The sequence below is a fragment of the Hyla sarda genome, unplaced genomic scaffold (assembly GCF_029499605.1).
Source record: "Hyla sarda isolate aHylSar1 unplaced genomic scaffold, aHylSar1.hap1 scaffold_235, whole genome shotgun sequence".
Taxonomy (NCBI): domain Eukaryota; kingdom Metazoa; phylum Chordata; class Amphibia; order Anura; family Hylidae; genus Hyla; species Hyla sarda.
Genome location: NW_026609032.1, coordinates 21,961 through 45,169, shown reverse-complemented (window position 1 = coordinate 45,169; position 23,209 = coordinate 21,961). Strand labels below are relative to the sequence as shown.

The 23,209-nt window shown below is 49.5% G+C and overlaps 1 pseudogene; it reads left to right on the top strand.

Annotated features, from left to right (window-relative positions):
- The window catches only part of LOC130322522 (uncharacterized), a 109,187-nt pseudogene that overhangs the window by 77,782 nt on the left and 8,196 nt on the right, over positions 1-23,209 (top strand).

Genomic DNA, 23,209 nt, shown 5'->3' with positions numbered 1-23,209 from the left:
ACTGATTTCTTATACTGATCATTATTATCCCATAGGAGACTATAATACTGATCACACTGATCTCTTACACTGATCATTGTTATCCCATAGGGGACTAAAACACTGCACACACTGATCTCTTACACTGATCATTATTATCCCATAGGAGACTATAACACTGCACACACTGATCTCTTATACTGATCATTGTTATCCCATAGGGGACTATAACACTGCACACACTGATCATTGTTATCCCATAGGGGACCATAACACTGCACACACTGATCTCTTATACTGATCATTATTATCCCATAGGGGACTATAACACTGCACACACTGATCTCTTATACTGATCATTATTATCCCATAGGGGACTATAACACTGCACACACTGATCTCTTATACTGATCATTGTTATCCCATAGGGGACTATAACACTGCACACACTGATCTCTTATACTGATCATTATTATCCCATAGGGGACTATAACACTGCACACACTGATCTCTTATACTGATCATTATTATCCCATAGGGACCTAAAACACTGCACACACTGATCTCTTATACTGATCATTATTATCCCATAGGAGACTATAACACTGCACACACTGATCTCTTATACTGATCATTGTTATCCCATAGGGACCTATAACACTGCACACACTGATCTTTTACATTAATCACTGGTTTCTCATAGTGGGTACCATAGGGGGCAGTATTGTAGAGGTCACAGTTACTAGAGGAGACCACAGGGGGCAGTATTGTAGAGGTCACAGTTACTAGAGGAGACCACAGGGGGCAGTATTGTAGAGATCACAGTTACTAGAGGAGACCACAGGGGGCAGTATTGTAGAGATCACAGTTACTAGAGGAGACCACAGGGGGCAGTATTGTAGAGATCACAGTTACTAGAGGAGACCACAGGGGGCAGTATTGTAGAGGTCACAGTTACTAGAGGAGACCACAGGGGGCAGTATTGTAGAGGTCACAGTTACTAGAGGAGACCACAGGGGGCAGTATTGTAGAGGTCACAGTTACTAGAGGAGACCACAGGGGGCAGTATTGTAAAGGTCACAGTTACTAGAGGAGACCACGGGGGGGCAGTATTGTAGAGGTCACAGTTACTAGAGGAGACCACAGGGGGCAGTATTGTAGAGATCACAGTTACTAGAGGAGACCACAGGGGGCAGTATTGTAGAGATCACAGTTACTAGAGGAGACCACAGGGGGCAGTATTGTAGAGGTCACAGTTACTAGAGGAGACCACAGGGGGCAGTATTGTAGAGATCGCAGTTACTAGAGGAGACCACAGGGGGCAGTATTTTAGAGATCACAGTTACTAGAGGAGACCACAGGGGGCAGTATTGTAGAGGTCACAGTTACTAGAGGAGACCACAGGGGGCAGTATTGTAGAGGTCACAGTTACTAGAGGAGACCACAGGGGGCAGTATTGTAAAGGTCACAGTTACTAGAGGAGACCACGGGGGGGCAGTATTGTAGAGGTCACAGTTACTAGAGGAGACCACAGGGGGCAGTATTGTAGAGATCACAGTTACTAGAGGAGACCACAGGGGGCAGTATTGTAGAGATCACAGTTACTAGAGGAGACCACAGGGGGCAGTATTGTAGAGATCACAGTTACTAGAGGAGACCACAGGGGGCAGTGTTGTAGAGGTCACAGTTACTAGTGGAGACCACAGGGGGCAGTATTGTAGAGATCACAGTTACTAGAGGAGACCACAGGGGGCAGTATTGTAGAGATCACAGTTACTAGAGGAGACCACAGGGGACAGTATTGTAGAGATCACAGTTACTAGAGGAGACCACAGGGGTCAGTATTGTAGAGGTCACAGTTACTAGAGGAGACCACAGGGGGCAGTATTGTAGAGATCACAGTTACTAGAGGAGACCACAGGGGGCAGTATTGTAGAGATGACAGTTACTAGAGGAGACCACAGGGGGCAGTATTGTAGAGATCACAGTTACTAGAAGAGACCACAGGGGGCAGTATTGTAGAGGTCACAGTTACTAGAGGAGACTACAGGGGGCAGTATTGTAAAGGTCACAGTTACTAGAGGAGACCACAGGGGGCAGTATTGTAGAGATCACAGTTACTAGAGGAGACTACAGGGGGCAGTATTGTAAAGGTCACAGTTACTAGAGGAGACCACAGGGGGCAGTATTGTAGAGATCACAGTTACTAGAGGAGACCACAGGGGGCAGTATTGTAGAGATCACAGTTACTAGAGGAGACCACAGGGGGCAGTATTGTAGAGATCACAGTTACTAGTGGAGACCACAGGGGGCAGTATTGTAGAGGTCACAGTTACTAGAGGAGACCACAGGGGGCAGTATTGTAGAGGTCACCGTTACTAGAGGAGACCACAGGGGGCAGTATTGTAGAGATCACAGTTACTAGAGGAGACCACAGGGGGCAGTATTGTAGAGATCACAGTTACTAGAGGAGACCACAGGGGAAAGTATTGTAGAGATCACAGTTACTAGAGGAGACCACAGGGGGCAGTATTGTAGAGATCACAGTTACTAGAGGAGACCACAGGGGAAAGTATTGTAGAGATCACAGTTACTAGAGGAGACCACAGGGGGCAGTATTGTAGAGATCACAGTTACTAGAGGAGATCACAGGGGGCAGTATTGTAGAGGTCACAGTTACTAGAGGAGACCACAGGGGGCAGTATTACAGAGGTCACAGTTACTAGAGGAGACCACAGGGGGCAGTATTGTAGAGATCACAGTTACTAGAGGAGACCACAGGGGGCAGTATTGTAGAGATCACAGTTACTAGAGGAGACCACAGGAGGCAGTATTGTAAAGATCACAGTTACTAGAGGAGACCACAGGGGGCAGTATTGTAGAGATCACAGTTACTAGAGGAGACCACAGGGGGCAGTATTGTAGAGATAACAGTTACTAGAGGAGACCACAGGGGGCAGTATTGTAGAGGTCACAGTTACTAGAGGAGACCACAGGGGGCAGTATTGTAGAGATAACAGTTACTAGAGGAGACCACAGGGGGCAGTATTGTAGAGGTCACAGTTACTAGAGGAGACCACAGGGGGCAGTATTGTAGAGATCACAGTTACTAGAGGAGACCACAGGGGGCAGTATTGTAGAGATCACAGTTACTAGAGGAGACCACAGGGGGCAGTATTGTATAGGTCACAGTTACTAGAGGAGACCACAGGGGGCAGTATTGTAGAGATCACAGTTACTAGAGGAGACCACAGGGGGCAGTATTGTAGAGATCACAGTTACTAGAGGAGACCACAGGGGGCAGTATTGTAGAGATCACAGTTACTAGAGGAGACCACAGGGGGCAGTATTGTAGAGATCACAGTTACTAGAGGAGACCACAAGGGGCAGTATTGTAGAGATCACAGTTACTAGAGAAGACCACAGGGGGCAGTATTGTAGAGATCACAGTTACTAGAGGAGACCACAGGGGGCAGTATTGTAGAGATCACAGTTACTAGAGGAGACCACAGGGGGCAGTATTGTAGAGATCACAGTTACTAGAGGAGACCACAGGGGGCAGTATTGTAGAGGTCACAGTTACTAGAGGAGACCACAGGGGGCAGTATTGTAGAGATCACAGTTACTAGAGGAGACCACAGGGGGCAGTATTGTAGAGGTCACAGTTACTAGAGGAGACCACAGGGGGCAGTATTGTAGAGATCACAGTTACTAGAGGAGACCACAGGGGGCAGTATTGTAGAGATCACAGTTACTAGAGGAGACCACAGGGGGCAGTATTGTAGAGATCACAGTTACTAGAGGAGATCACAGGGGGCAGTATTGTAGAGGTCACAGTTACTAGAGGAGACCACAGGGGGCAGTATTGTAGAGATCACAGTTACTAGAGGAGACCAGAGGGGGCAGTATTGTAGAGATCACAGTTACTAGAGGAGACCACAGGGGGCAGTATTGGAGAGATCACAGTTACTAGAGGAGACCACAGGGGGCAGTATTGTAGAGGTCACAGTTACTAGAGGAGACCACAGGGGGCAGTATTGTAGAGATCACAGTTACTAGAGGAGACCACAGGGGGCAGTATTGTAGAGATCACAGTTACTAGAGGAGACCACAGGGGACAGTATTGTAGAGATCACAGTTACTAGAGGAGACCACAGGGGGCAGTATTGTAGAGATCACAGTTACTAGAGGAGACCACAGGGGGCAGTATTGTAGAGATCACAGTTACTAGAGGAGACCACAGGGGGCAGTATTGTAGAGGTCACAGTTACTAGAGGAGACCACAGGGGGCAGTATTGTAGAGATCACAGTTACTAGAGGAGACCACAGGGGCAGTATTGTAGAGGTCACAGTTACTAGAGAAGACCACAGGGGGCAGTATTGTAGAGATCACAGTTACTAGAGGAGACCACAGGGGGCAGTATTGTAGAGATCACAGTTACTAGAGGAGACCACAGGGGGCAGTATTGTAGAGGTCACAGTTACTAGTGGACACCACAGGGGGCAGTATTGTAGAGGTCACAGTTACTAGAGGAGACCACAGGGGGCAGTATTGTAGAGATCACAGTTACTAGAGGAGACCACAGGGGGCAGTATTGTAGAGATCACAGTTACTAGAGGAGACCACAGGGGGCAGTATTGTAGAGGTCACAGTTACTAGAGGAGACCACAGGGGGGCAGTATTGTAGAGATCACTATTGTTCTATATTGTAGATGATGATTATTAGACAAACAAAATAATCCAGCACCTCCCCCTACTGAGCTCCGCCCCCATACTGATCACATGATTGTGACATCACACAGGTCCTTCATCCTCTTCTCCTCACACAGGTCACATGATGGTGACATCACACAGGTCCTTCCTCCTCTCCTCACACAGGTCACATGATTGTGACATCACACAGGTCCTTCATCCTCTTCTCCTCACACAGGTCACATGATGGTGACATCACACAGGTCCTTCCTCCTCTCCTCACACAGGTCACATGATGGTGACATCACACAGGTCCTTCCTCCTCTCCTCACACAGGTCACATGATTGTGACATCACACAGGTCCTTCCTTCTCTCCTCACACAGGTCACATGATTGTGACATCACACAGGTCCTTCCTCCTCTCCTCACACAGGTCACATGATGGTGACATCACACAGGTCCTTCCTCCTCTCCTCACACAGGTCACATGATGGTGACATCACACAGGTCCTTCATCCTCTTCTCATACAGGTCACATGATGGTGACATCACACAGGTCCTTCATCCTCTTCTCCTCACACAGGTCACATGATGGTGACATCACACAGGTCCTTCCTCCTCTCCTCCCACAGGTCACATGATGGTGACATCACACAGGTCCTTCCTCCTCTCCTCACACAGGTCACATGATGGTGACATCACACAGGTCCTTCCTCTCCTCACACAGGTCACATGATGGTGACATCACACAGGTCCTTCCTTCTCTCCTCACACAGGTCACATGATTGTGACATCACACAGGTCCTTCCTCTCCTCCCACAGGTCACATGATGGTGACATCACACAAGTCCTGTGCTCTTCCTGATGCCTGCAGGTCCTGTGTGTGTTGGAGATTCCTTATTCTCTGGACCTTGTATACAGAGGAGATAGAGATATATATATGTGACAGTCACTGCTGAGCTGCGTTACATTGTGTTGGTGCAGTGTTAGCTCCGCCCCATATGACTGTATTACACATGTATGTCGGTGACTGCGGCTGTAGCGGTGTTGGCGGTTGTATTGTCCTCTATGGGATATAACCAGTGTTATCCGCCATTACTAATACACCCCAGTTGTCTCCTCTTCCCCTGAATGACCCCAAGGATGGAGAAGGACAGGAATGAGATGACTAAGAGAATATTACACTTCACCTTGGAGATCCTCCACCTGCTGACCGGAGAGGTGAGGTGACCCATCTACATTTCTATCATCTTTATTGTAGGGAAGGGGAATCCATAATAGGAAGAATCCAGTGTCCTGTATAACAGCTCCCAGACCTTCCAGGTGAAGGAAAGAACCAGAAAACGGGAAGATCAGTCCCAATATGATCAGTCAGGGATCATGGGAACCAATGGGCCAATAGGAATGTTATAGGAGCAATGAGAATGGGAAGTAGGCAGGTTATACCGAGGAGGAGAGGATCAGGAGGATCAGATGGAGGAGGAGCAGGAGGAGGAGGAGCAGATGGAGAGGAGCAGGAGGATCAGATGGAGGAGGAGGAGAGGAGCAGGAGGATCAGATGGAGGAGGAGAGGAGCAGGAGGATCAGATGGAGGAGAAGAGGAGCAGGAGGATCAGATGGAGGAGGAGAGGAGCAGGAGGATCAGATGGAGGAGGAGAGGAGCAGGAGGATCAGATGGAGGAGGAGGAGAGGAGCAGGAGGATCAGATGGAGGAGGAGAGGAGCAGGAGGATCAGATGGAGGAGGAGAGGAGCAGGAGGAGGAGGATCAGATGGAGAGGAGCAGGAGGATCAGATGGAGAGGAGGAGGAGGATCAGATGGAGAGGAGCAGGAGGATCAGATGGAGGAGGAGAGGAGCAGGAGGAGGATCAGATGGAGAGGAGCAGGAGGATCAGATGGAGAGGAGCAAGAGGATCAGATGGAGAGGAGAGGAGGATCAGATGGAGAGGAGGAGGAGGAGGATCAGATGGAGAGGAGCAGGAGGATCAGATGGAGGAGGAGCGGGAGGATCAGATGGAGAGGAGCAGGAGGATCAGATGGAGAGGAGCAGGAGGATCAGATGGAGAGGAGCAGGAGAATCAGACGGAGGAGGAGAGGAGCAGGAGGATCAGATGGAGAGAAGCAGGAGGATCAGATGGAGGAGGAGCAGAAGGATCAGATGGAGAGGAGCAGGAGGATCAGATGGAGAGGAGCAGGAGGATCAGATGGAAAGGAGCAGGAGGATCAGACGGAGGAGGAGAGGAGCAGGAGGATCAGATGGAGGAGGAGAGGAGCAGGAGGATCAGACAGAGGAGGAGAGGATCAGATGGAGAGGAGCAGGAGGATCAGATGGAGGAGGAGAGGAGGATCAGATGGAGGAGGAGAGGAGCAGGAGGATCAGATGGAGAGGAGCAGGAGGATCAGATGGAGAGGATCAGATGGAGAGGAGCAGGAGGATCAGATGGAGGAGGAGGAGAGGAGCAGGAGGATCAGATGGAGGAGGAGGAGAGGAGCAGGAGGATCAGATGGAGAGGAGCAGGAGGATCAGATGGAGAGGAGCAGGAGGATCAGATGGAGGAGGAGCAGGAGGATCGGATGGAGAGGCGCAGGAGGATGAGATGGAGGAGGAGAGGAGCAGGAGGATCAGATGGAGGAGGAGAGGAGCAGGAGGATCAAATGGAGAGGAGTAGGAGGATCAGATGGAGAGGAGCAGGAGCATCAGATGGAGAAGGAGAGGAGCAGGAGCATCAGATGGAGGAGGAGAGGAGCAGGAGGATCAAATGGAGAGGAGTAAAGGATCAGACGGAGAGGAGCAGGAGGATCAGATGGAGAGGAGCAGGAGGATCAGATGGAGAGGAGCAGGAGGATCAGATGGAGGAGGAGAGGAGCAGGAGGATCAGATGGAGGAGGAGAGGAGCAGGAGGATCAAATGGAGAGGAGTAGGAGGATCAGATGGAGAGGAGCAGGAGCATCAGATGGAGAAGGAGAGGAGCAGGAGCATCAGATGGAGGAGGAGAGGAGCAGGAGGATCAAATGGAGAGGAGTAGGAGGATCAGACGGAGAGGAGCAGGAGGATCAGACGGAGAGGAGCAGGAGGATCAGATGGAGGAGGAGCGGAGCAGGAGGATCAACTAGAGAGGCGCAGAAGGATCAGATGGAGAGGAGCAGGAGGATCAGATGGAGGAGGAGAGGAACAGGAGGATCAGATGGAGAGGAGCAGGAGGATCAGATGGAGGAGGAGAGGAGCAGGAGGATCAGCTGGAGGAGGAGAAGGAGGATCAGCTGGAGGAGGAGCAGGAGGATCAGATGGAGAGGAGCAGGAGGATCAGATGGAGAGGAGCAGGAGGATCAGATGGAGGAGGAGAGGAGCAGGAGGATCAGATGGAGGAGGAGAGGAGCAGGAGGATCAGATGGAGAGGAGCAGGAGGATCAGATGGAGAGGAGCAGGAGGATCAGATGGAGAGGAGCAGGAGGATCAGATGGAGAGGAGCAGGAGGATCAGATGGAGGAGGAGAGGAGCAGGAGGATCAGATGGAGGAGGAGAGGAGCAGGAGGATCAGATGGAGGAGGAGAGGAGCAGGAGGATCAGATGGAGGAGGAGCAGGAGGATCAGATGGAGAGGAGCAGGAGGATCAGATGGTGGAGGAGAGGAGCAGGAGGATCAGATGGAGGAGGAGAGGAGCAGGAGGATCAGATGGAGGAGGAGAAGAGCAGGAGGATCAGATGAAGGAGGAGAGGAGCAGGAGGATCAGATGGAGGAGGAGAGGAGCAGGAGGATCAGATGGAGGAGGAGAGGAGCAGGAGGATCAGATGGAGGAGGAGAGGAGCAGGAGGATCAGATGGAGGAGGAGAGGAGCAGGAGGATCAGATGGAGGAGGAGAGGAGCAGGAGGATAAAATGGAGAGGAGCAGGAGGATCAGATGGAGGAGGAGAGGAGCAGGACGATCAGATGGAGGAGGAGAGGAGCAGGAGGATCAGATGGAGGAGGAGAGGAGCAGGAGGATAAAATGGAGAGGAGCAGGAGGATCAGATGGAGGAGGAGAGGAGCAGGAGGATCAGATGGAGGAGGAGAGGAGCAGGAGGATCAGATGGAGGAGGAGAGGAGCAGGAGGATCAGATGGAGGAGGAGCAGGAGGATCAGATGGAGGAGGAGAGGAGCAGGAGGATCAGATGGAGGAGGAGAGGAGCAGGAGGATCAGATGGAGGAGGAGAGGAGCAGGAGGATCAGATGGAGGAGGAGCAGGAGGATCAGATGGAGAAGGAGAGGAGCAGGAGGATCAGATGGAGGAGGAGAGGAGCAGGAGGATCAGATGGAGGAGGAGAGGAGCAGGAGGATCAGATGGAGGAGGAGAGGAGCAGGAGGATCAGATGGAGGAGGAGAGGAGCAGGAGGATCAGATGGAGGAGGAGGAGAGGAGCAGGAGGATCAGATGGAGGAGGAGAGGAGCAGGAGGATCAGATGGAGGAGTGTGGTCTGGAGGATCAGATGGAGGAGGAGAGGAGCAGGAGGATCAGATGGAGGAGTGTGGTCTGGAGGATCAGATGGAGGAGGAGAGGAGCAGGAGGATCAGATGGAGGAGGAGTGGAGCAGGAGGATCAGATGGAGGAGGAGAGGAGCAGGAGGAGCAGATGGAGAGGAGCAGGAGGATCATATGGAGGAGGAGAGGAGCAGGAGGATCAGATGGAGGAGGAGAGGAGCAGGAGGATCAGATGGAGGAGGAGAGGAGCAGGAGGATCAGATGGAGGAGGAGAGGAGCAGGAGGATCAGATGGAGGAGGAGCAGGAGGATCAGATGGAGGAGTGTGGTCTGGAGGACATTTCCATTAGATGACATCTATATGACACTATAACATGGAGGCATCTACTACATCTAGAGGAGAGAAGGTTTCTACCCCAACATAGAAGGGATTCTTTCCTGTAAGAGCAGTGAGATTATGGAGAAGTGTAATAGTCCCGAGGGGCCGGGATGTCTTTCCTGAGTCTTGTTATATTACAAGTTATTGGAGGAGGTTTCTGGTTGTTGCTCCAGGGATTTAGTGTCTCTCTCCATACACAGGATTATACCATAGTGAAGAAGACATCGGGGGAGTGTGTGGCCCCCAGCAGCCATCTCCATGAGTCAGGAGGACAGAGCAGGGCCCGGGGCCCCATCACGGAGCCTCCACCTCACTCACTGCTACATGAGGAGAAGATCCTAGAACTCATCCACAGGATCACTGAGCTGCTTACTAGAGAGGTGACCCTGCTGGACATTATACAGTAATGGAGGGGTCTGGTGATGACTGGAGAGGTGACACTGCTGGACATTATACAGTAATGGGGGGGTCTGGTGATGACTGGAGAGGTGACCCTGCTGGACATTATACAGTAATGGAGGGGTCTGGTGATGAGAGGTGACACTGCTGGACATTATACAGTAATGGAGGGGTCTGGTGATGATTAGAGAGGTGACACTGCTGGGATATTATACAGTAATGGAGGGGTCTGGTGATGACTGGAGAGGTGACACTGCTGGGACATTATACAGTAATGGAGGGGTCTGGTGGTGATTAGAGAGGTGACACTGCTGGGACATTATACAGTAATGTAGGGGTCTGGTGATGATTAGAGAGGTGACCCTGCTGGGACATTATACAGTAATGGAGGGGTCTGGTGATGACTGGAGAGGTGACACTGCTGGACATTATACAGTAATGGAGGGGTCTGGTGATGACTGGAGAGGTGACACTGCTGGGACATTATACAGTAATGGAGGGGTCTGGTGATGACTGGAGAGGTGACACTGCTGGACATCATATAGTAATGTAGGGGTCTGGTGATGATTAGAGGGGTGACACTGCTGGGACATTATACAGTAATGGAGGGGTCTGGTGATGACTGGAGAGGTGACACTGCTGGGACATTATACAGTAATGGAGGGGTCTGGTGATGATTAGAGAGGTGACACTGCTGGGACATTATACAGTAATGGAGGGTCTGGTGATGACTGGAGAGGTGACACTGCTGGGACATTATACAGTAATGGAGGTGTCTGGTGATGATTAGAGAGGTGACACTGCTGGACATTATATATTAGTGGAGGGGTCTGGTGATGATTAAAGAGGTGACACTGGTGGGACATTATATAGTAATGGAGGGGTCTGGTGATGATTAGAGAGGTGACACTGCTGGGACATTATACAGTAATGGAGGGGTCTGGTGATGATTAGAGAGGTGACACTGCTGGACATTATACAGTAATGGAGGGGTCTGGTGATGACTGGAGAGGTGACACTGCTGGACATTATACAGTAATGGAGGGGTCTGGTGATGATTAGAGAGGTGACACTGCTGGGACATTATACAGTAATGGAGGGGTCTGGTGATGACTGGAGAGGTGACACTGCTGGGACATTATACAGTAATGGAGGGGTATGGGGATGAGAGGTGACACTGCTGGGACATTATACAGTAATGGAGGGGTCTGGTGATGACTGGAGAGGTGACACTAATGGGACATTATACAGTAATGGAGGGATCTGGTGATGATTAGAGAGGTGACACTGCTGGGACATTATATAGTAATGGAGGGGGTCTGGTGATGATTAGAGAGGTGACACTGCTGGGACATTATACAGTAATGGAGGGGTCTGGTGATGATTAGAGAGGTGACACTGCTGGACATTATACAATAATGGAGGGGTCTGGTGATGACTGGAGAGGTGACACTGCTGGACATTATACAGTAATGGAGGGGTCTGGTGATGATTAGAGCGGTGACACTGCTGGGACATTATACAGTAATGGAGGGGTCTGGTGATGACTGGAGAGGTGACACTGCTGGGACATTATACAGTAATGGAGGGGTCTGGTGATGATTAGAGAGGTGACACTGCTGGGACATTATACAGTTATGCAGGGGTCTGGTGATGACTGGAGAGGTGACACTGCTGGGACATTATACGGTAATGGAGGGGTCTGGTGATGATTAGAGAGGTGACACTGCTGGGACATTATACAGTAATGGAGGGGTCTGGTGATGACTGGAGAGGTGACACTGCTGGGACATTATACAGTAATGGAGGGGTCTGGTGATGAGAGGTGACACTGCTGGGACATTATACAGTAATGGAGGGGTCTGGTGATGATTAGAGAAGTGACACTGCTGGGATATTATACAGTAATGGAGGGGTCTGGTGATGACGGTATCATTGTGTGTCAGGTTCCTATAAGGTGTCAGGATGTGGCGGTCTATTTCTCCATGGAGGAGTGGGAGTATGTAGAAGGACACAAGGATCTGTACCAGGACATAGTCATGATGGAGGATCACCGGCCCCTCACATCACAAGGTAAGAAGAGACATATATATATATAGATATCACTCTCACTACCTTGTAACATAGAAATCTATCCAGCACTGATGTATTCATTCTCTGTGTGTTCCCTACAGATGGATTCATTCACAGAAATTCACCCGAGAGGTGTCCCCGCCCTCTGTATTCCCAGGACTGTCCAGAGGGAAATGTCCCAGAGAACCATCAGGTAGATGAGGCTAAAATCTCCTTAAAACTTGACCATAAAGTGATTGAACCCAAGTTAATTTCCCACTTTTCTTCTGTATTTAGATGGATATTAAGGTTGAGGTTATAGATGAAGAAGAGAAGGAGACGGGTGTCATGGCCGATCAGCAGTGTAAGGAGGGGGAGGAGGAGACGGGTGTCATGACCGATCATCAGTGTAAGGAGGAGGAGACTTTCTATGGTTGAAATAAAAGTGCAACATTTAGGGTCTATTCACACGTACAGTATTCTGCGCAGGATTTCAAGCTGTGTTCAGTCAATCAGTTTACATTGAAATCCGTGCAGAATACTGTACCTGTGAATAGACCATTAATTTCCTGACCTTTTCGATTCCTGTGGTCTGTAGTCAGCACACTAATGGGTTAAAGGATTCTCATTGGCCCCGGACAGAAGGTGTAAACTAGGAGTAAACAGATAAAACACAATAATTCCCAACACCTGGTGATCTGTTATAAATAACCAAGAAACCACCAGGAGACGGAATGTATGCAGCAATAGAAGTTTATTGGGTGGGATAATATTGTGCCGCCTACGGACTCCAGGAAATGACAATTTCAGTAAACTCTCCTTCCTGGTCGTCCTCCGGCAGCTCATGAATGGGACATTCAAAGCAATGAAAGCTCCTTGGAGAACTCTAATGCCAAAGGCCAAAATGTCTCCTCTGTAGTGTCTGATAAAGGTGGATGATGACCACGTGGAAGTCTAACACATCTGCTCCAGAGTATCCAATAGCATCTCTCTGCCCATGAGGAGCCTCCATGTGGTAGAATATGTCCTGACAGCCCACCAGATAGAAGACCCCCATAGAGTATCCAATACCATCTCTCTGCCCATGAGGAACCTCCATGTGGTAGAATGTGTCCTGACAGCCCACCAGATAGAAGACCCCCATAGAGTATCCAATACCATCTCTCTGCCCATGAGGAGCCTCCATGTGGTAGAATGTGTCCTGACAGCCCACCACATAGAAGACCCCCATAGAGTATCCAATAGCATCTCTCTGCCCATGAGGAGCCTCCATGTGGTAGAATATGTCCTGACAGCCCACCAGATAGAAGACCCCCATAGAGTATCCAATACCATCTCTCTGCCCATGAGGAGCCTCCATGTGGTAGAATGTGTCCTGACAGCCCACCAGATAGAAGACCCCTATAGAGTATCCAATAGCATCTCTCTGCCCATGAGGAGCCTCCATGTGGTGGAATGTGTCCTGACAGCCCACCAGATAGAAGACCCCCATAGAGTATCCAATAGCATCTCTCTGCCCATGAGGAGTCTCCATGTGGTAGAATATGTCCTGACAGCCCACCAGATAGAAGACCCCCATAGAGTATCCAATAGCATCTCTCTGCCCATGAGGAGCCTCCATGTGGTAGAATGTGTCCTGACAGCCCACCAGATAGAAGACCCTCATAGAGTATCCAATAGCATCTCTCTGCCTATGAGGAGCCTCCATGTGGTAGAATGTGTCCTGACAGCCCACCAGATAGAAGACCCCTATAGAGTATCCAATAGCATCTCTCTGCCCATGAGGAGCCTCCATGTGGTAGAATATGTCCTGATAGCCCACCAGATAGAAGACCCCCATAGAGTATCCAATAGCATCTCTCTGCCCATGAGGAGCCTCCATGTGGTGGAATGTGTCCTGACAGCCCACCAGATAGAAGACCCCCATAGAGTATCCAATAGCATCTCTCTGCCCATGAGGAGCCTCCATGTGGTAGAATGTGTCCTGACAGCCCACCAGATAGAAGACCCCCATAGAGTATCCAATAGCATCTCTCTGCCCATGAGGAGCCTCCATGTGGTAGAATGTGTCCTGACAGCCCACCAGATAGAAGACCGCCATAGAGTATCCAATAGCATCTCTCTGCCCATGAGGAGCCTCCATGTGGTAGAATATGTCCTGACAGCCCACCAGATAGAAGACCGCCATAGAGTATCCAATAGCATCTCTCTGCCCATGAGGAACCTCCATGTGGTAGAATGTGTCCTGACAGCCCACCAGATAGAAGACCCCCATAGAGTATCCAATAGCATCTCTCTGCCCATGAGGAGCCTCCATGTGGTAGAATATGTCCTGACAGCCCACCAGATAGAAGACCGCCATAGAGTATCCAATAGCATCTCTGCCCATGAGGAGCCTCCATGTGGTAGAATATGTCCTGACAGCCCACCAGATAGAAGACCGCCATAGAGTATCCAATAGCATCTCTGCCCATGAGGAGCCTCCATGTGGTAGAATGTGTCCTGACAGCCCACCAGATAGAAGACCCCCATAGAGTATCCAATAGCATCTCTCTGCCCATGAGGAGCCTCCATGTGGTAGAATGTGTCCTGACAGCCCACCAGATAGAAGACCCCCATAGAGTATCCAATAGCATCTCTCTGCCTATGAGGAGCCTCCATGTGGTAGAATGTGTCCTGGCAGCCCACCAGATAGAAGACCCCCATAGAGTATCCAATAGCATCTCTGCCCATGAGGAGCCTCCATGTGGTAGAATGTGTCCTGACAGCCCACCAGATAGAAGACCCCCATAGAGGAGCCCGTTCTGATGACCTCCTTATTCCATCTCACCAGTGACCTCTGTCCCAGCATAAAATATATATAATGGATCCCGACCAACCAAACCAGGAGAACTGGAGGTGGAGAACTTACCAAGAAGACATATGGGGGGACGTAAGGCTTAACCCCTTCCTGCCTGTAGAGACCAGGAGACCTCCAGAGTATAGAGATCTGACCCCACAACCTTCATGTCCGAGAAGAGAAGGAAATACGTCTTCTGTGGTTTCTTTGGCTATTTATACCCGGTCACCAGGGGTTGTCTATTTGGATAATTCTGTGGTTTATTTTACATTTACTCCTTGGTTACACCCTTCTATATGGGGCCAAAGAGAGGGGCCCCTTCATGTGCTGCCATAGGACCACCAGGGGTCCTGTGCTGAGGGTCACCTACATACTACACCCATCATCTCATCACATACAATGGATTTCATCACTGTGTGTTCTCTACAGATGCCATAAGAAATCCACCCGAGAGGTGTCCCCGCCCTCTGTATTCCCAGGACTGTCCGGAGGGAAATGTCCCAGAGAAGCATCAGGTAGATGAGGCTAAAGTCTCCCTAAAATAAGACCATAAGGTATTTGAAGCCGAGTTAATTTGCCTTTGTATTTTTCTTGTCTGTTTAGGGTGAAGATCTGATGGATATTAAGGTTGAGGTTATAGATGATGAAGAAGAGGAAACGGATTTCAGGGCCAATCAGCAGCGTAAGGAGGGGGAGACTTTCATTGGTTGATAATAAGGACACCTGTTTTGAGGGTCTCCTAGATCCATCATCTGATCATCACATGGAAATAAACTAATCATTCCCTGTGTGTTCTCTACAGATGGATATAGAGGAGGTGATGTATTCATTCCCTGTGTGTTCCCTACAGATGGAGTCATGGATAGAAATCCACCCGAGAGGTGTCCCCGCCCTCTGTATTCCCAGGACTGTCCAGAGGGAAATGTCCCAGAGAAGCATCAGGTAGATGAGGCTGATCCTATATCTCTATAGGGGGGTCCTGCAGTCATAGATTTTGGGGGTCTCTGTTGCTTCTCCTGTCTGCTGTAGTGAATTGTTCTATATGTCACATCAGGGGGGAGATCTGACTAATAATAAAGTGGAGGATGAAGAAGAGAGGATGAGGGGCTATCACCCGTGTATGAGGGAAGTGAAGGAGGAAATTCCAGGAGGTGTTACCCCAGGTATGTAATAATGCCAGGAGGTGTTACCCCAGATATGTAATAATGCCAGGAGGTGTTACCCCAGATATGTAATAATGCCAGGAGGTGTTACCTTAGGTAACAATGGGGCAATGAAGACACTGACACAGAGCTACGGACAACGGTAGCTTTACTGAGGGTAGACAGTTGGTAAAGTCTTTACAGTTCAGGCAGGGCCTAAGGGGGTGACCAGTGACGCAGAGACCTTAAGGGCTTGCTGGGACTTGTAGTTAGACAGGAGAATTTAGTGCAGGCCACGCTGAGTAGACAGATGAATTGACTGACTTGTGGCTGTAGGACTGGACTTTGAGGTCTCCAACACTCTGGACACACACACTAGACAAGACTGCACTGGACCTCAGCAGAAGAGAGAGAATCTCCCCCCAGGACTAGCAGGGAGCCCATAGGTCATTATATGGGGAGACTAGCAGGGAGTCCATAGGTCATTATATGAGGGAGAATAGCAGGGGGTCCATAGGTCATTATATGGGGAGACTAGCAGGGGGTCCATAGGTCATTATATGGGGAGACTAGTAGGTAGCCCATAGGTCATTATATGGGGAGACTAGCAGGGGGTCCATAGGTCACTATACGGGGAGAATAGCAGGTGGTCCATAGGTCATTATATGGGGAGACTAGCAGGGGGTCCATAGGTCATTATATGGGGAGACTAGCAGGGAGTCCATAGGTCATTATATGGGGAGACTAGCAGGGGGTCCATAGGTCATTATATGGGGAGACTAGCAGGGGGTCCATAGGTCACTATATGGGGAGACTAGCAGGTGGTCCATAGGTCATTATATGGGGAGACTAGCAGGGGGTCCATAGGTCATTATATGGGGAGACTAGCAGGGGGTCCATAGGTCATTATATGGGGAGACTAGCAGGGAGCCCATAGGTCATTATATGGGGAGACTAGCAGGTGGTCCATAGGTCATTATATGGGGAGACTAGCAGGGGGTCCATAGGTCATTATATGGGGAGACTAGCAGGGGGTCCATAGGTCATTATATGGGGGAGACTAGCAGGGAGTCCATAGGTCATTATATGGGGAGACTAGCAAGGAGTCCATAGGTCATTATATGGGGAGACTAGCAGGTGGTCCATAGGTCATTATATGGGGAGACTAGCAGGGGGTCCATAGGTTATTATATGTGGGAGACTAGCAGGGTGTCCATAGGTTATTACATGTGGAGACTAGCAGGGGGTCCATAGGTCATTATATGGGGAGACTAGCAGGGGGTCCATAGGTCATTATATGGGGGAGACTAGCAGGGGGTCCATAGGTCATTATATGGGGAGACTAGCAGGGGGTCCATAGGTCATTACATGTGAAGACTAGCAGGGGGTCCATAGGTCATTATATGGGGAGACTAGCAGGGAGTCCATAGGTCATTATATGGGGAGACTAGCAGGGGGTCCATAGGTCATTATATGGGGAGACTAGCAGGGGGTCCATAGGTCATTATATGGGGAGACTAGCAGGGGGTCCATAGGTCATTACATGTGGAGACTAGCAGGGGGTCCATAGGTCATTATATGGGGAGACTAGCAGGGAGCCCATAGGTCATTATATGGGGAGACTAGCAGGGGGTCCATAGGTCATTATATGGGGAGACTAGCAGGGGGTCCATAGGTCATCATATGGGGAGACTAGCAGGGAGTCCATAGGTCATTATATGGGGAGACTAGCAGGTGGTCCATAGGTCATTATATGGGGAGACTAGCAGGGGGTCCATAGGTCATTATATGGGGAGACTAGCAGGGAGTCCATAGGTCATTATATGGGGAGACTAGCAGGGAGCCCATAGGTCATTATATGGGGAGACTAGCAGGGGGTCCATAGGTCATTATATGGGGAGACTAGCAGGTGGTCCATAGGTCATTATATGGGGAGACTAGCAGGGGATCCATAGGTCATTATATGGGGAGACTAGCAGGTGGTCCATAGGTCATTATATGGGGAGACTAGCAGGGGGTCCATAGGTCATTATATGGGGAGACTAGCAGGGGGTCCATAGGTCATTATATGGGGGAGACTAGCAGGGAGCCCATAGTTCATTATATGGGGAGACTAGCAGGGAGTCCATAGGTCATTATATGGGGAGACTAGCAGGGGATCCATAGGTCATTATATGGGGAGACTAGCAGGGGGTCCATAGGTCATTATATGGGGAGACTAGCAGGGGGTCCATAGGTCATTATATGGGGAGACTAGCAGGGGGTCCATAGGTCATTATATGGGGAGACTAGCAGGGGGTCCATAGGTCATTATATGGGGGAGACTAGCAGGGAGCCCATAGTTCATTATATGGGGAGACTAGCAGGGAGTCCATAGGTCATTATATGGGGAGACTAGCAGGGGGTCCATAGGTCATTATATGGGGAGACTAGCAGGGGGTTCATAGGTCATTATATGGGGGAGACTAGCAGGGGGTCCATAGGTCATTATATGGGGAGACTAGCAGGGGGTCCATAGGTCATTATATGGGGAGACTAGCAGGGGTCCATAGGTCATTATATGGGGAGACTAGCAGGGGGTCCATAGATCGTTATATGGGGAGACTAGCAGGGGGTCCATAGGTCGTTATATGGGGAGACTAGCAGGGAGTCCATAGGTCGTTATATGGGGAGACTAGCAGGGGTCCATAGGTCATTATATGGGGAGACTAGCAGGGGGTCCATAGATCATTATATGGGGAGACTAGCAGGGGGTCCATAGGTCATTATATGGGGAGACTAGCAGGGGGTCCATAGGTCATTATATGGGGAGACTAGCAAGGGGTCCATAGGTCACTCTGGGGGTCACCTGGTCACTGATACCTCCTGGGTAACAATCACATGGTACATTTTATTAAAGGCGTAACACATCTTTTAGTATACAACATATATGCAAATGGAGAAACAACTGCAGGGGGCCCCGGGGACACTGAGGGGCACTGCCTGACAGGACAGGAAAGGTACGGGGCAACACCATCCCGTACTGGACCACCACAGAGTTGACCATGAAGAATATAAGAATAGTCACATTAAGCTGAGATTAGAGAACAACATATTTGGTGAAAGTGATGGGACGAGTGGGAGGGGTAATCGTCGCCTCCTGACTAAGGAATTTTATTGCAGACAGGAGGCTCGTATTATGCTAAAGCTAATAATAATATTCATAACAACGAAATAAAACAATTTCTATATAATCAAATAATGAAAGAATTGTCATGGAAACATGAGGTTTAAAATAACATTTTATAGAAGTGGACTCGGAAGACTAATTTGCGGTTTTAAGAATATCTGATAACGAACCGCCAGCGTGAAGAACTCTGGTAGACATAGCGCCAAATAGAGTAGTAGCTATGCCTGCTAAAGGCATTACCTGTTTAAAGGGGTACTCCGGCCCCAAGACATCTTATCCCCATCCAAAGCATAGAGGATAAGATGTCTGATTGCGGGGGTCCATCCCCGTGTGGCGTCACACCCCGCCCCCTCAATGCAAGTCTATGGGAGGGGGCGTGACGGCCGTCTCGTCCCCTCCCATAGACTTGCATTGAGGGGGCGGACCGTCACGCCCCCTCCCATAGACTTGCATTGAGGGGGCGGGCCATCACGCCCCCTCCCATAGACTTGCATTGAGGGGGCGGGGCATCATGGCCCATCCCATAGACTTGCATTGAGAGGGCGGGGCGGGCCGTCACGGCCCCTCCCATAGACTTGAATTAAGGTGGCGGTGCGTGATGTCACACGGGGGCGGAGTTGTGACATCACGATACTTCGTCCCCATGGTCAGGATGATTAACACTAAGAGCCTCCAGCGCTTCCTGCATTGCTTACAGGTAGGTGCTGCATGCTAGATTGCGGGGTCCCCAGCGGCGGGACCCCCGCAATCAGACATCTTATCCCCTGTCCTTTGGATAGGGGATAAGATGTCTTGGGGCCGGAGAACCCCTTTAATTCATCTCACCAAAGTGGGAGAAGAAACGGGAAGGTGAGGCTTGCAGAAAGATATTAATAATTCGGAAGATTCCTCAGAGAGAAAGTCTCCCGTTCTTACACCTGTAAACATTTAACTCCTAAATTAGAATTTAGAGGAAAATAAGGATAAAAAACAGTATGCAAATGAGTTTTTGTTTGTCTACAAATAGAGAAAGCAACAACTTGAGGAGAAAAACATCTAATGCTCTGATATCAGAAACTCGTTTACAAGATATCAATCATAATAACATGGATCATTTATAAGAGACTAACTTTAAAGGGGTACTCCGGTGGAAAACTTTTTTTTTTATCAATTTTTGCCAGAAAGTTAAAGGGGTACTCTGGTGAAAACCTTTTTTCTTTTAAATCAACTGGTGGCAGAAAGTTAAACATATTTGTAAATTACTTCTATTAAAAAATCTTAATCCTTTTAGTACTTATTAGCTGCTGAATGCTACAGAGGAAATTCCTTTCTTTTTGGAATACTGATGACATCACGAGCACAGTGCTCTCTGCTGACATCTCTGTCCATTTTAGCAACCATGCATAGCAGATATATGCTAAGGGCAGCATGGTGGCTCAGTGGTTAGCACTGCTGCCTTGCAGTGCTGCGTCGTTGCTATGCACGGCGCGGCGCTCTGACGTCATGCGCCGCGCCGTTCAGCGCATAGCAATGACGCCGGGGACGCACGACGGAGGCCTGGAGCAGCGCGGACCCGACTCAGGTAATTATGCCACCGGGGATGGGGGGAGGCAACGGGGCAGCGGCGCCGGCAATGGGTGCCGCTGCCCCTTCTCTCCCCCTGGCTGTCGGCGCCGCTTCTCTCTCCCTGGCTATCGGCGCCGGCACCGATAGTCAGGGGGACAGAACGGGCAGCGGCACCGATAACCAGGGGGTGAAAAGGGCCGACAGCAGGGCTCTAGACCCCAGGAAAGGCAGGGGGAGAGAAGCGGGCAGCGATGGCCTCTCTCCCCCTGCCTTTCCTGGGGGTGTATCGGCGTATAACACGCACATAGACTTTAGGCTAAAAATTTTAGCCTAAAAAGTGCGTGTTATACGCCGATAAATACGGTAAGTACAGGAAGGATTAAGATTTTTTAATAGAAGTAATTTACAAATATGTTTAACTTTCTGCCACCAGTTGATTTAAAAGAAAAAAGGTTTTCACCAGAGTACCCCTTTAAACAGATTTGTAAATTACTTCGATTAAAAAAATCTTTATCCTTCCAGTACTTATTAGCAGCTGTATGGTGCAAAGGAAATTCTTTGATTTTTGGATTTCTTTTTGGTCTTGTCCACAGTGCTTTCTGCTGACACCTGATGCCCGCACGGACATCAGGTGTCAGCAGAGAGCACTGTGGACAAGACCAGAAAAAAATTCAAAAAGCAAAGAATTTCCACTGTAGAATACAGCTGGAAGGATAAAGATTTTTTAATAGAAGTATTTACCCCACCCCCTCAGCCCAAACCTATATAGGTGGTAATTAGCCACACTAGGGCCATTTAACTCCTAGCTGCCTCCCAGTCTGACTGAGAGAGCAAGGTAAGTGAGCCATTACACCTTGTTCACACTGGTGTGGTGCTGTGCGGCGTCCGTTGCTGCCGTGGCGCCGTGTCTGCGGGCGGGTGCGGCCCATAGACTGGTTTGGGTGACAATGGGGCTGCTCTGCCAGTGGGTCGTTCCCCCCCCCCGTGGGCTCTGGTGTCGCGGCGGTGGTGGTCGCCGCCCAGTGCTATTTTATGCTAGGGACGTTAGGGACCCACTCTAAATAGGTGGCCTTGACGTGGCGAGTGGGCTTGTACTTTTTGATCAAAAATGTATAATAACAACCTGTTAGTTTTTGATATTATGCTGAGAAGCAATCAGATCATTATACAAGATTGTAGATGTGCGGCCATGTCTGTATTCTACTTGAATTCGTATTTACAAATCTGTTTAACTTTCTGGCACCAGTTCATTTAAAAATAAAATGTTTTCCACCAGAGTACCCCTTTAAAGGGGTATTCCGGTAAAAAACATCTTATCCTTTGGATAAAGGGTAAGATGTCTGATCGCGGAGGGGGTGCTGCTGGCTGGGACACCCCCCCCCCCCCCCGCGATCTCCCTGCAGCACCGGCATAGAATGCGTCTCCAGTTTCCGAAACCTCCGGGTTTCAGGGAAGGGAGACGTGACGTAATGCCACGCCCCCTCCATTCATGTCTATGGGAGGGGGCGTGATGGCCGTCACCCCCCCCCCCCTCCCATAGACAATGAATGGAGGGGGTGTGACATCATGTCCCCAGTCCTGGAAACGCAGCCCCGTATAAAATGCAGGTGCTGCACGGAGATTGCGGGGGGTCCCAGCAGCCCCCCCCCCCCCCGCAATCAGACATCTTATCCCCTATCCTTAAGATAGGGGATAAAAATTTTTGCCCGGAATACCCCTTTAAAGAGAGAGAATCATTGTTCTTTCTTACATTGATTCTTCAGGCAACATCCCAGGTAGAGTAATATTTAGGTAATGGTGGTTTTCTGAAACAAACGCCTTTCATAAGTCTACAAACCAAAGAATGTTTACCTATAGGAACAGAATCAATTAGGGAATGAGTAGAGGAAACAATAAACATTGATGGTACGACATGCCTTACCAGAGTCTAAAGAATCCGAAAGAAAATGTCAAATCTGAGTTATAGGGAAAGATATGGGATCCAAGTTTCGTTGTGAGGACCAATGGACCCATATTTTCCAGGCTGACCTGTAAGCAGATTTGGTGCCTGTCTGTAAAAGTGAAGTGAGGAAGACCCGAAATCAACCATGTGATTGGAGATAGAGAATCTGAGAGAATTAACGGATGAGGATTGCCTGAATGATTCAGAAGGATTGATGGAGAAATCGGAAGAATCCAAGGAAAATCTATCATTCCTAAAATTTGGTGAAACCAAACTTGTGACGGCCACCAAGGGGTTATTAAAACTATTGGGACTTTCTAAGACAGAATGTGGAGTAAGACTCTCGGTATTAGAGAGAAAGGGGGGAAACCATACAGAGTTTCCGATGTTTGAAGAACTGTATCTATGCCGGAAGCTTCCGGATCGGGACGCCAACTTAAAAATCAGGGAAGTCGACGGTTCAGGTGAGATGCAAAGAGGTCTAGATGAAGCGGACCCTAAAGATTGTTCATTAGAGGAAATAATTCTGGATCCAACATCCAATCGCTGGAATCTACCAGAAATCAGGAAGTCCAATCGGCAACCGAATTGGAAAGACCATGGAGATATTCTGCC